Raw genomic sequence first — 14,305 nt, 5'->3', positions numbered from 1 at the left:
ATTATGAGGCATGTAAAACCGCTAGCCATCACTGTGTTCCTGCCTCTTTGTTGTGGTCATTTCTACAGTATGAGATATATAAAAGCCGCTAGCCAGCAGTGCGTTAACACCTCTTCTACATTATGAGGCATGTGAAACTGCTAGCCATCACTGTGTTCCTGCCTCTTTGTTGTGGTCATTTCTACAGTATGAGATATAAGAAGCCGCTAACCAGCAGTGCGTTAACACCTCTTCTACATTATGAGGCATGTAAAACCGCTAGCCATCACTGTGTTCCTGCCTCTTTGTTGTGGTCATTTCTACAGAATGAGATATATAAAGCCGCTAGCCAGCAGTGCGTCCCTGCCTCTTCTACATTATGAGGTATATGAAGCCGCTAGCCAGCACTGAGTCCCTGCCTCTTTTACATTATGAGGTAGGTGTAGCCGCTAGCCAGCACTGTGCCCCTTCCTCTTCTACATTATGAGGTATGTGAAGCCGCAAACCAGCAGTGCGTCCCTGCCTCTTCTACATTATGAGGTATGTGAAGCCGCTAGCCAGCACTGTGTCCCTGCCTCTTATACATTATGAGGTTTTTGAAGCCGCTAGCCATCACTGTGTTCCTGCCTCTTTGTTGTGGTCATTTCTACAGTATGAGATATATAAAGCCGCTAGCCAGCAGTGTGTCCCTGCCTCTTCTACATTATGAGGTATGTGAAGCCGCTAGCCAGCACTGTGTTCCTGCCTCTTCTACATTATGAGGTATGTGAAGCTGCTAGCCAGCACTGTGTCCCTGCCTCTTCTACATTATGAGGTTTGTGAAGCCTCTAGCCAGCACTGTATTCCTGCCTCTTCTAAATTATGAGGAATGTGAAGTCGCTAGCCAGCACTGTGTCCCTGCCTCTTCTTCATTATGAGGTATGTGAAGCCGCTAGCCAGCACTGTGTCCCTGCCTCTTCTACATTATGAGGTATGTGAAGCCGCTAGCCAGCACTGTGTCCCATCCTCTTCTACGTTATGAGATAGATGAAGCTGCTAGCCAGCACTGTGTCCCTGCCTCTTCTAAAGTATGAGATTTATGAAGCCGTCACTGTGTCCCTGCCTCTTCTAAAGTATGAGATATATGAAGCCGTCACTGTGTCCCGACCTCTTCGCTGTGGTCACTTAATCAGAATAAGATACATGATGCCGCTATCCAGCACTCTGTCCCTGCCTCTTCTATAGTATGAAATATATGAAGCCGCTAGCCATCACTGTGCCCCGACCTCTTCCCTGTGGTCACTTAATCAGAAAAAAGATATATGATGTCGCTATCCAGCACTGTGTCCCTGCCTCTTCGGTGTGGTCATTTATACAGTTTGATCTATATGAAGCCGCTAGCCAGCACTGTTTCACTGCCTCTGCTATATTATGAGATATATGAAGCCGCTAACCAGCAGTGCGTTAACACCTCTTCTACATTATGAGGCATGTAAAACCGCTATCCATCACTATGTTCCCGCCTCTTTGTTGTGGTCATTTCTACAGTATGAGATATAATTATGAATATATGAAGCCGCTAGCCAGCAATGAGTCCCAGCCTCTTTTACATGATGAGGTAAATGAAGCCGCTAGCCACCACTGTGTTCCTGCTCTTCGCTGTAGTCACTTCTACAGTGTTAGATATATAAAGCCGCTAGCCAGCAGTGCGTCCCTGCGTCTTCTACATTATGAGGTATATCAAGCCGCTAGCCAGCACTGAGTCCCTGCCTCTTCTACAGTATGGGGTAGGTGTAGCCGCTAGCCAGCACTATGCCCCTGCCTCTTCTACATTATGAGGTATGTGAAGCCGCTAGCCAGCACTGTGCCCCTGCCTCTTCTACATTATGTGATATGTAAAGCCGCTAGCCAGCACTGTGTCCCTGCCTCTTCTACATTATGAGGTATGTGAAGCTGCTAGCCAGCACTGTGTCCCTGCCTCTTCTACATTATGAGGTTTGTGAAGCCGCTAGCCAGCACTGTATTCCTGCCTCTTCTACATTATGAGGAATGTGAAGTCGCTAGCCAGCACTGTGTCCCTGCCTCTTCTTCATTATGAGGTATGTGAAGCCGCTAGCCAGCACTGTGTCCCTGCCTCTTCTACATTATGAGGTATGTGAAGCCGCTAGCCAGCACTGTGTCCCATCCTCTCCTACGTTATGAGATATATGAAGCCGCTAGCCAGCACTGTGTCCCTGCTTCTTCTAAAGTATGAGATTTATGAAGCCTTCACTGTGTCCCTGTCTCTTCTAAAGTATGAGATATATGAAGCCGTCACTGTGTCCCGACATCTTCGCTGTGGTCACTTAATCAGAATAAGATATATGATGCCGCTATCCAGCACTGTGTCCCTGCCTCTTCTATAGTATAAAATATATAAAGCCGCTAGCCATCACTGTGCCCCGACCTCTTCCCTGTGGTCACTTAATCAGAAAAAAAGATATATGGTTCCGCTATCCAGCACTGTGTCCCTGCCTCTTCGGTGTGGTCATTTATACAGTTTGATCTATATGAAGCCGCTAGCCAGCACTGTTTCACTGCCTCTGCTATATTATGAGATATATGAAGCCGCTAACCAGCAGTGCGTTAACACCTCTTCTACATTATGAGGCATGTAAAACCGCTAGCCATCACTGTGTTCCTGCCTCTTTGTTGTGGTCATTTCTACAGTATGAGATATATGAATATATGAAGCCGCTAGCCAGCAATGAGTCCCAGCCTCTTTTACATGATGAGGTAAATGAAGCCGCTAGCCACCACTGTGTCCCTGCTCTTCGCTGTAGTCACTTCTACAGGGTTAGATATATAAAGCCGCTAGCCAGCAGTGCGTCCCTGCGTCTTCTACATTATGAGGTATATGAAGCCGCTAGCCAGCACTGAGTCCTTGCCTCTTCTACAGTATGGGGTAGGTGTAGCCGCTAGCCAGCACTATGCCCCTGCCTCTTCTACATTATGAGGTATGTGAAGCCGCTAGCCAGCACTGTGCCCCTTCCTCTTCTACATTATGAGGTATATGAAGCCGCTAGCCAGCACTGTGTCCCTGCCTCTTTTATACAGTATGATGTATGTGAAGTCCCTAACCAGCACTGTGTCCCTGCCTCTTCTACAGTATGAGGTACGTGAAGCCGCTAGCCAGCACTGTGTCCCTGCCTCTTCTACATTATGAGGTATGTGAAGCCGCTAGCCAGCACTGTGCCCCTGCCTCTTCTACCTTATGAGGTATATGAAGCCGCTAGCCAGCAATGAGTCCCAGTCTCTTTTACATGATGAGGTAAATGAAGCCGCTAGCCACCACTGTGTCCCTGCTCTTCGCTGTAGTCACTTCTACAGTGTTAGATATATAAATCCGCTAGCCAGCAGTGCGTCCCTGCGTCTTCTACATTATGAGGTATATGAAGCCGCTAGCCAGCACTGAGTCCCTGCCTCTTCTTCTACAGTATGGGGTAGGTGTAGCCGCTAGCCAGCACTATGCCCCTGCCTCTTCTACATTATGAGGTATGTGAAGCCGCTAGCCAGCACTGTGCCCCTGCCTCTTCTACATTATGAGGTATATGAAGCCGCTAGCCAGCACTGTGTCCCTGCCTCTTTTGTACAGTATGATGTATGTGAAGTCGCTAACCAGCACTGTGTCCCTGCCTCTTCTACAGTATGAGGTACGTGAAGCCGCTAGCCAGCACTGTGTCCCTGCCTCTTCTACATTATGAGGAACGTGAAGCCGCTAGCCAGCACTGTGTCCCTGCCTCTTCTACATTATGAGGTATGTGAAGCCGCTAGCCAGCACTGTGCCCCTGCCTCTTCTACATTATGAGGTATATGAAGCCGCTAGCCAGCAATGAGTCCCAGCCTCTTTTACATGATGAGGTAAATGAAGCCGCTAGCCACCACTGTGTCCCTGCTCTTCGCTGTAGTCACTTCTACAGTGTTAGATATATAAAGCCGCTAGCCAGCAGTGCGTCCCTGCGTCTTCTACATTATGAGGTATATGAAGCCGCTAGCCAGCACTGAGTCCCTGCCTCTTCTACAGTATGGGGTAGGTGTAGCCGCTAGCCAGCACTATGCCCCTGCCTCTTCTACATTTTGAGGTATGTGAAGCCGCTAGCCAGCACTGTGCCCCTGCCTCTTCTACATTATGGGATATGTGAAGCCGCTAGCCAGCACTGTGTCCCTGCCTCTTCTACATTATGAGGTATGTGAAGCCGCTAGCCAGCACTGTGTCCCTGCCTCTTTTACAGTATGAGATATATGAAGCCGCTAGCCAGCACTGTGTCCCTGCCTCTTCTACATTTTGAGGAACGTGGAGCCGCTAGCCAGCACTGTGTCCCTGCCTCTTCTACATTATGAGGTTTGTGAAGCCACTAGCCATCACTGTGTCCCTGCCTCTTCTTCATTATGAGGTATGTGAAGCCGCTAGCCAGCACTGTGTCCCTGCCTCTTCTACATTATGAGGTATGTGAAGCCGATAGCCAGCACTGTGTCCCTGCCTCTTCTTCATTATGAGATTTGTGAAGCCACTAGCCATCACTGTGTCCCTGCCTGTTCGTTGTGGTCGCTACTTTATTTTGCGATATATTAAGCCACTAGCCATCACTGTGTCCCTGCCTGTTCGTTGTGGTCGCTACTTTATTTTGCGATATATTAAGCCACTAGCCACCACTGTGTCCCTGCCTGTTCGTTGTGGTCGCTACTTTATTTTGCGATATAATAAGCCACTAGCCATCACTGTGTCCCTGCCTCTTCGATGTGGTCGCTACTTTAGTATGCGATATATTCAGCCACTAGCCATCATTGTGTCCCTGCCTCTTCGATGTGGTCGCTACTTTAGTATGCGATATATTAAGCCACTAGCCAGCACTGTGTCCCTGCCTCTTCGATGTGGTCGCTACTTTAGTATGCGATATATTAAGCCACTAGCCAGCACTGTGTCCCTGCCTCTTCGATGTGGTCGCTACTTTAGTATGCGATATATTAAGCCACTAGCCACCACTGTGTCCCTGCCTCTTCGATGTGGTCGCTACTTTAGTATGCGATATATTAAGCCACTAGCCACCACTGTGTCCCTGCCTCTTCGATGTGGTCGCTACTTTAGTATGCGATATATTAAGCCACTAGCCAGCACTGTGTCCCTGCCTCTTCGATGTGGTCGCTACTTTAGTATGCGATATATTAAGCCACTAGCCACCACTGTGTCCCTGCCTCTTCGATGTGGTCGCTACTTTAGTATGCGATATATTAAGCCACTAGCCACCACTGTGTCCCTGCCTCTTCGATGTGGTCGCTACTTTAGTATGCGATATATTAAGCCACTAGCCACCACTGTGTCCCTGCCTCTTCGATGTGGTCACTTCTTCAGTATGAGCGATATGAAGCTGCAAGCCGGCATTTTGTCCCTGGCTCATTTTGTGGTCAATTAGATTTATTTTAATGATAGCAGTCCATTCATTTATCCATTGGAAATAAACTATACCTATTGAATAGATTTACCATTCTAGCAGTTTCCATGACATGAATCATTGGTTACAATTACTAAATGGCAGTAAATAATAATTCCATCAATAACTTAGAAACATCACGTATCTAATTTAGAGGCTATAACCATTTATTTTCATGATTTACTGAAATATTGGGATTTTTTTTTCACAGAAAAGCTATAGATTACAGTTTGGTGTTCAAATTACTCGCGCTAGCAGACTAATAAATAACCAAAATATGTCGTAGTATTGTTGAACAGTCCAAATTCGGGTTATATACGAGTACAGGGCTTTTTCAAATTAATCAGAAGGGAAATCCCAATTCTTTCTATCACAATGAGACGCCTCGACATCATGTACTAGATCTAACAAACAGGGAATGAACGAAGATGCAGTTACGTGGTTGTTGTAGTTCATAGTGGTTTTACGCTTGTTTGGTCATTTAATTAGTTAACACGAATACTCATTAGAAATAATCAAAAAACATTAAAAAATAAACTCATTACATTGAAGTAGCAGTTCAACAGATTGCTTTTGGTTCCAAGCACCTTGTTCAGTGGCATGTAGGCTTAAAATAGTGTCTTTACTGTTCTTTGTCCTTCAGGCTAAGCCTAAATGTAGTCCCTATTGTATTATTGAATAGTAATAACCTTGTCTTAAATGGCGTACGCATCTTTCTCTTTATGGCTATTATATATATTGTATATTGCGCGACTCTGATATTGGCGAAGGCTACAATACACCCTGCTGCAGATACAAAACATGTGCAATACGTGCTAGAACGAAGTCTAGACTTGTGAAAAAATGCTTGATTAGGCCAAATGATCTGGTTTTTGTGCTCATCATCTATTTTTAATGTTAGAGCAAGGACTAGGTAGACAGGCAATCAAACTGTCTTCAAATATAAATCAAAGATGGTAATTGTCCCATAATTAACGTAACATTAGCCTCTGGCCACAACAAGAGGGCGTTTAACGTGAAAAATGCTACTTCAAATATGTGTAATTGCCAGCTGGCCAATAATTAACTCTAGCTGATATATACATAGAATAAGGGTGATTTGTTCTTCCGGTAGCCAGTTTTGTTGCGATTGTTTCAGTGTCAACACAACAAAGGCATATGTTAAAGTTAGACCTTAGGCCACAACAAATTGATCATTTATTGTACGGATTTTGCCAAAAAAAAAGAAGCAGCAAGCGAGCGAAAAAAAAACAACTTTTTTTTAAAATTCAAGGCAATTCAGAAGCGAGTGCAAAGCGAAAAATTAAAAAAATAAAAGTTTATTTCTTACCAAATTTATCATACAATTTTGTCAAGAAATGCTTTTTAATTGCAAACATAGGTTCTCAGTTATAAATGAAAAGGTTTTGATTGTATTAAATGAAAATCTGTCTCAATATTTAACAAATGGCAATTTAAACGTGGATATATTGTAAAGACAACATTCCTTATAGCAACATGCAATAATTCGAAAACCAAAAAGAAAACTATTGCATTCATTCCGTAACTTTCTATCACAAAAACATTTTAGACTAAAAAGAGTAATTCATCATTTGAGCATTTCCAATAATTGGGCCAGGTCTAAATTTGAACCTCTTGAAGCACATGATAAAATTGTAGTGACTTTGACATTACAGAAGATCGAAAATGATAATTAACACAGAGAACATTCCTAAAAAAAGACACCGGATTAAATTGCGGGACAACATAATTGAAGCAGTATGAAATAAATCTGCAAATGTTGCACTGGTCATTATATTAGAGCAGGTGGTAGAATTAAGATGTTTGACTTTCAAGACCTCGCCTTTACCACGAACCTATGGTTTATAGGGCCGTGCATTGAAAAAGAATATCATGATGGCCTCCATAGCTTCAATGCCCGTAAGAAACAGGCCACTTTAATAACAGGCCACTTTACTACAAATTGATCAAAGAAAACAAGTGGATAAGAACAAACAATTGAGAAAATTAAAACAGTCATTTTACTTATAAAAGGTTTTATTGTCTGATTTTACTGATGTTATCTTTATACTGTACATGTAAGTGTAATGCACCAGTCAATTGTAACCACGGCCCCCAAGATCTGGGGAATAGCGGGGACTTTGACTCTCGGTCCAGCCAACCCCAGGTAAATCAACCACATTCACCCGGCACTGCGGGGCAACCTGGAAGGTAAAAACACGGCCCATTTCCCCGGCTATCCCCGGTATACCTCCGGACCGACCTGTGGAGGGGGGGGGGGGGGCGGGGTTAAAATTAACTGGTGCATAAATACAGACTGTTTCTAAATCATTTACCTGTCCTTCTATTTTTATATGTTTATAACAATTATATGTATATGAAAACTGATCAATTCATTTTAGAATTTAAAAAATAACTCATGAAAACATGTCCAATTGTTGTAAGTCGTATGTCCGTGTATTTTAATATAAGTTTTGCACTCAAAATCACAGTTACTTGGTATTTGGACAGCATTTTTGGCCAGTCGAGCTATTTGTTTCGAGCAATTTGGTCCCTAGGGCGATCTCTTGGAATGGGAATGATAACAAATGTGTTCTTGTACACTACGATACACAATTTTACACATAAATAACAAATAATCCACCTTTGGTCGTTTATTTTTACATATTAAATATTTTAAAATTTCATACAATCTTTATCATTCACAAGTTATGAAGGTTGGCATATTTCGGATTGAGACATATGAATGAAAACGAGCTCAGATCTACAAGATTTTTTCGATAAAACAACTGTATAAGTCGCATGCATGTTCAGACGAAAGTTATCTCCAAGGCATGCGCTTTTCAACTTTACGCGCGAACGGGAACCGGAGATATGTTTACCTCATGACTGGTACCCGTCCGCGCGTAGAGCCAAAAAGTGCATGCCGGGTTCGGCCCTTGTGCAGACTCAAAAGTACTGGCGAAGATCTATGAGTCGGTATTTACACAGTATTCTTGACAGAGTTACTTAAAGAAAATTGCGAGAACGCTACTAGTTTGTGCCTGTTGAGCGGAACATCCTGCATATATTATAACTGGCAACAACACAAGAGTGTTTTCAATACAACCATGTTAAAGTGACACTATGCATTGTACATTTCATTAAACAGTGAAACTTGTTTTTAAAAGCGTCACTTGGCTCCATCTGTGTTGTCGGAATAGATAGGCTATACATAAATAATAATATCATTTCTATACAAAACATTGAATGCCCCATTTAACATTGTGTGTATATTGAGCATGTCGCGATATTCTGATGACGTTATAGACAAGTTTCACGGTACAACTGCAAGCTGGCTTGTACTTTTTATATTTCACTTTAATGGTGGAAAGTATTTTAATATTGCTAACAGTTGTATTTGTTGAAATCTGCTTGCACTGGAGATATCGACTTTGGCGGAAATAATTCCATAAATCCATAAAAATTTCAGTGCTATCCCAAACCATATCCCATTCAAATATAACATTGTTTTGCTAGATCTCCATGTTCAAACCATAATCTGAACATGGAACTTGGAAGATATAAACACTCCACATTATGAAAGCCTTTCTATATTTTGTCTGAGTTATTGATTGTGAATAGCATGCAGTCTTTGAATGTCCTTAATTTGATAATATTTTTTAATTGATATTCATATTCTTAAATTTTAAAAGATTTCTTTCCTCAATTGTCTACTGAAAATGATAATACAATATTAAAATCATCAATCTATGAATACCATCTATTAAAGATGATATCTAAGACATTAGTAAATCGTATCTTCAAAACTACAATGCTATGTTCTTTTGTGTATTTGGGCCGCGGGTGGTTTTTGTTCACTTGAATAAACTGAATTGAATTAAATTGAATTAAAACGTGTCAAGAAATATGTAAATCTTTATTTTTAATTATTTGTGTTTAATTCTATTTAATTTACTCTTTATACGTCTTGTTTTCTACTTGCCAACCAGTGTTTGTTCCAACCTTACAGCATGACATCCTTGAAAGCATGATTTTCCTGACATTCGCCAACCAGTGTTTGTTCCAACCTTACAGCACGACATCCTTGAAAGCATGATTTTTCTGACATTCGTCAACCAGTGTTTGTTCCAACCTTACAGCACGACATCCTTGAAAGCATGATTTTCCTGACATTCGCCAACCAGTGTTTGTTCCAATCTTACAGCATGACATCCTTGAAAGCATGATTTTCCTGACATTCGCCACCAAGTGTTTGTTCGAATCATACAGCACGACATCCTTGAAAGTATGATTTTCCTGACATTCGCCACCCAGTGTTTGTTAGAATCATACAGCACGACATCCTTGAAAGTATGATTTTCCTGACATTCGCCACCAAGTGTTTGTTCGAATCATACAGCACGACATCCTTGAAAGTATGATTTTCCTGACATTCGCCACCCAGTGTTTGTTAGAATCATACAGCACGACATCCTTGAAAGTATGATTTTCCTGACATTCGCCACCAAGTGTTTGTTCGAATCATACAGCACGACATCCTTGAAAGCATGATTTTCTTGACATTCGCCACCCAGTGTTTGTTCGAATCATACAGCACGACATCCTTGAAAGCATGATTTTCCTGACATTCGCCACCAAGTGTTTGTTAGAATCATACAGCACGACATCCTTGAAAGCATGATTTTCCTGACATTCGCCACCCAGTGTTTGTTAGAATCATACAGCACGACATCCTTGAAAGTATGATTTTCCTGACATTCGCCACCAAGTGTTTGTTCGAATCATACAGCACGACATCCTTGAAAGTATGATTTTCCTGACATTCGTCACCAAGTGTTTGTTAGAATCATACAGCACGACATCCTTGAAAGTATGATTTTCCTGACATTCGCCACCCAGTGTTTGTTAGAATCATACAGCACGACATCCTTGAAAGTATGATTTTCCTGACATTCGCCACCCAGTGTTTGTTCGAATCATACAGCACGACATTCTTGAAAGTATGATTTCCGTGACATTCGCCACCCAATGTTTGTTCCACACTTACAACATGACATCTTTGAAAACATGATTTCCCTGAAAATCGCCACTTCAGCACATGCAAATGAATATGAATCTTAATTCAACTCAACTCAACTCGTATCAATATTCTTTTACTACACCATAGTTTACATTCAAGTAAAAGCATGTGAAAGTTCAATAGTACTGCATGTGCACACAAGTATAAGGCGATGGGTTAATGGTGGCTTCACAACAGGTTTGGAGTTTATCATTATACAAAACAATTACAATTAGTTAGTTAGGGGAATGTGGTTAGTTCAAGTAATATTATTTTTAAAACAAATAACACAATACAATCGAAACGGAATTGAGATAAAGAAAAACTATTGAACACATCATTAGATTCGTTTAATGTGATAAACTAGCGTTTACTTATTTTGTTTCAGGTAGAGTTACTTCACCAGAAGTATTTAGATATTTGTATTCCTTACCTATTTCTATTACTTGGATATCAATGATAAAGTTAAACTTCCCTGTGTTTATTTTAAAAAAAATGGCTTTATTGTCCCGATATGCCCTACGTCCGGGAGTATACCTATATCAAGGATTATATTGAAAAGAATACAAAAGGTTGGGACCATAGGTGATGGTGTTGTTTTAATAGCGCTTCTGGTCTAGATACATTGTAAAGATATGTTAAAAAATTGTTCGGCCGAAGTAGTCAAGAGAGAAAAACCAATATCGGTATAAACTGTATAGAGACATTTTGAGTTAACAATTCTACCGATTTAAACTGTTACATCCATAGTACTATTAGAAGTCCATGATGATATTACATGCTATGCTTGGTGATGGTGTTGTAATATAACGCTTCTGGTCCAGGTTCATTGATAGGAAAAACAGTTTTTGATCCTAGCCCTAGTCCATTCATTCACTTAAAGATATTTAAGTTTTGAAAGTACATTTTGTTACGACCCATTGATAAAAAAGAGAATGCACTGGACCAGGAGCTACATAACTGGGTATAGAAAGTATACTATGTATTTTTATCCCGCACATACATATGCAAATGGAAACAAATCGGGCGCGGGCCGATATGAAAAAAAACAACAACAAAAAAACAAAAACAAAACAAACACCTTTATATTAATATTATTTTAATTGTTTGTTTAAAAAAAAACCCATAGTAACCCTCTCTGTATATGTACATGAACACTTAAAAAACATGTAGGGAAAACAAGTAATGTCAACGCACTCTCTGGTCTTGAAGAAGTTTCAATAATTAAATACTGTGGCAATAGTTGGGCATCGACAACAAAGTGGTCAGTTCATATATATATCAGAAATATAAATTCATATAGTGGGCGAAAAGTCCTGTTCTCACAACACTTTCTTGTCAATGAACTGATCGCGAGTCTTGCCCATCCTCGAAAAAATACCATTCTTACACGTAAATGTTTTTAAGATACAACGCAATATCTAAATTACAATTGTAGTTAAGACTAGAGAAATGAAACCATATCCAATATTCAGAGCTGTGGGGCCACTCTAGATGTCATTCATCGCAGGTTTCGCGGCATTTTGGGTACAAAATTACTCCTTTGGCGAATATCCCATCAACCGATGGGGGTAAAACTCCCCCTTTGGATTCAAAATTCTGTTTAAGTCACACTTGGGGATGTGACAGGGTCAAGCCATAATGCGGCCATTATAGGGCGCGGGCAGACCTTTATAAACTCAACAACAACAACAACAACAACAGGTTGGGACCATATTGATAATATTGTCAAACTGCGACGATGTTTTACCATTTTTACTTTTCAGTATGTTTCTGTTAAAGCGACAGTCCGCAAATCGGGCAAATTAGCCATGAAAAAAAAAATTCATCTATGTGTTGATAAGCATTCCTGACTGACGAATCCAAAAAACATTTGGTTCAAATCGACCTAGAAATGAGTTTTTCGTGTCATTTTCAATATCTCTTCTTAACTATCGGCCCCCGAGAGTTAACGGTTATATAAATAGAAAAAACAGTGGGATTCCAAAGTTCTTGCGCATGCGCAGGGCGATACTATTTCCCGGTCTCTCCTCGTAAAATCCGGTCTCATCCGGTCTCATAATTCCCGGTTCATAACTTATGGCCCCAGGCAACGGATTGTGTTGCTGATGTTTATAACACGATTTTGACAATCTTATTTGTTTTTATATGTAACAAAATGGTATAAAATATATAAACATTATGTCTTAATTTATGCAATTTGTTATAGGTATACACTATTTATGCAATTCGTGTTAAAGGTGTAGAGAAAGATGCGATGCAGTACAAATGCTCATGTTTTTTGCATAAAAGATTGAGGACGGCTAGAGTATGAAGTAACTTAGAATTGCACCTTTTAAATTATGTTATGTTATGTTATTGTTCTTCCTTTTATGTTTACCCCCCCCCCCCCCGACATAAAAATTTTTAAGCATAAATGATTACAATTGAAAAATTCCATGTTTGCATATCCGACTCATATCTGATTTACATGTAGTCAAGCATTGTTATTTTTTGTATTACTATTATCAATAGTATACTTATAACTGAATTTAATATGAAAAAAACACACACTCAATGTGTTTGTTATTCATGACATTAATTTCAGTACATGTGCATATTTCATGTTTTTATCTTTGCCTAAATTTATTTTATGTTTTATTGATATAAAATTTGAAATAAATAGTGACATAATTATCATCAAATATCTAATGTTTTAATCAACTGTAATCTTTTGTAATCCTATTACCCCCCGCGGTCATTAACACCTTTTTGATCACGCCCGATAGCTACTATAAAACAGAGACCGGAGGAGACCGGGACCGGATGAGACCGGGACCGGGAAATAGTATCGCCCCCAAGAGTAGTCGGAAAAACCGTAGACCTACTTTCTCTTTTGCCGTCTAAAAATAGCAACTTTCGGCAATTTTCAAATTGTTAAATCTAAGTTATTAAAGCGATTTTTTAAAAAATAATTGCGGTTCAGTCGGTCTGAAACAATGTGGAACTTATTTAAAACTTTTGAAATACGGTTACTTTTGCGGACTGTCGCTTTAACTTCGTCATGTTCTATTGGCCTATTCAACATCCCAGTTTCAACGCTAGAGAATCCAGGGTGGTCTATATCCGATATATGATCATTCATGTGAACGACGTTGTTGATATTTTCAAAATAATGATAAAAGTTCGTCTATAGGGGGTGACCAATGTTACTATACTTTGCTAACCTTGTGCAAGTGGTTCCAGTAGTCGTTAGGATATTATGAACGGAGTGTTCGCAGTTTATATTCTGCTGTATGCTTATGTTTTGCGAAATACGTATTCATCGTAACTTTATAATGCTTACTCGCAGTGAGCAATCTTTCTTTGTTTGTTTCGATCTTTTCATGTTATAAGCTTTCTGTGCTTTATTATATAGCGATGAAAGCAAATACAAACTGCATAAAATATGATACCTGTCATTTGCCGATCTCGTACCAAACCAAATTATAAATTTGATAATTTATGCAACACGTGTATTTTCAGCTGTCTGAATTAAATTTAAATGAAATTATGTTAATTTACAAATAAAAGCTTAACTCGCCATGTTTAGAGATTGATTTGCAAAAATATAATCAAAGAACATTCAACTCATAGTAAATAATTATTTTCATATGTTATTATGCTCATACTGATAGTACCCCTGGAACAATTCGTGCTCCCAAACTGGTAAACCTGATCCATTCTCTGTTTCCTAAATTGTTGATGATACCATTTATTTCTGATGAAATATTATGTCTGAGTCTAAGGAAGTTTTATATTGGATCGTGATTAAGAGCGTTGATCGAGTGTAGACGAA

The sequence above is a fragment of the Mya arenaria genome, chromosome 1 (assembly GCF_026914265.1).
Source record: "Mya arenaria isolate MELC-2E11 chromosome 1, ASM2691426v1".
Taxonomy (NCBI): domain Eukaryota; kingdom Metazoa; phylum Mollusca; class Bivalvia; order Myida; family Myidae; genus Mya; species Mya arenaria.
This window is presented reverse-complemented; position numbering follows the sequence as displayed.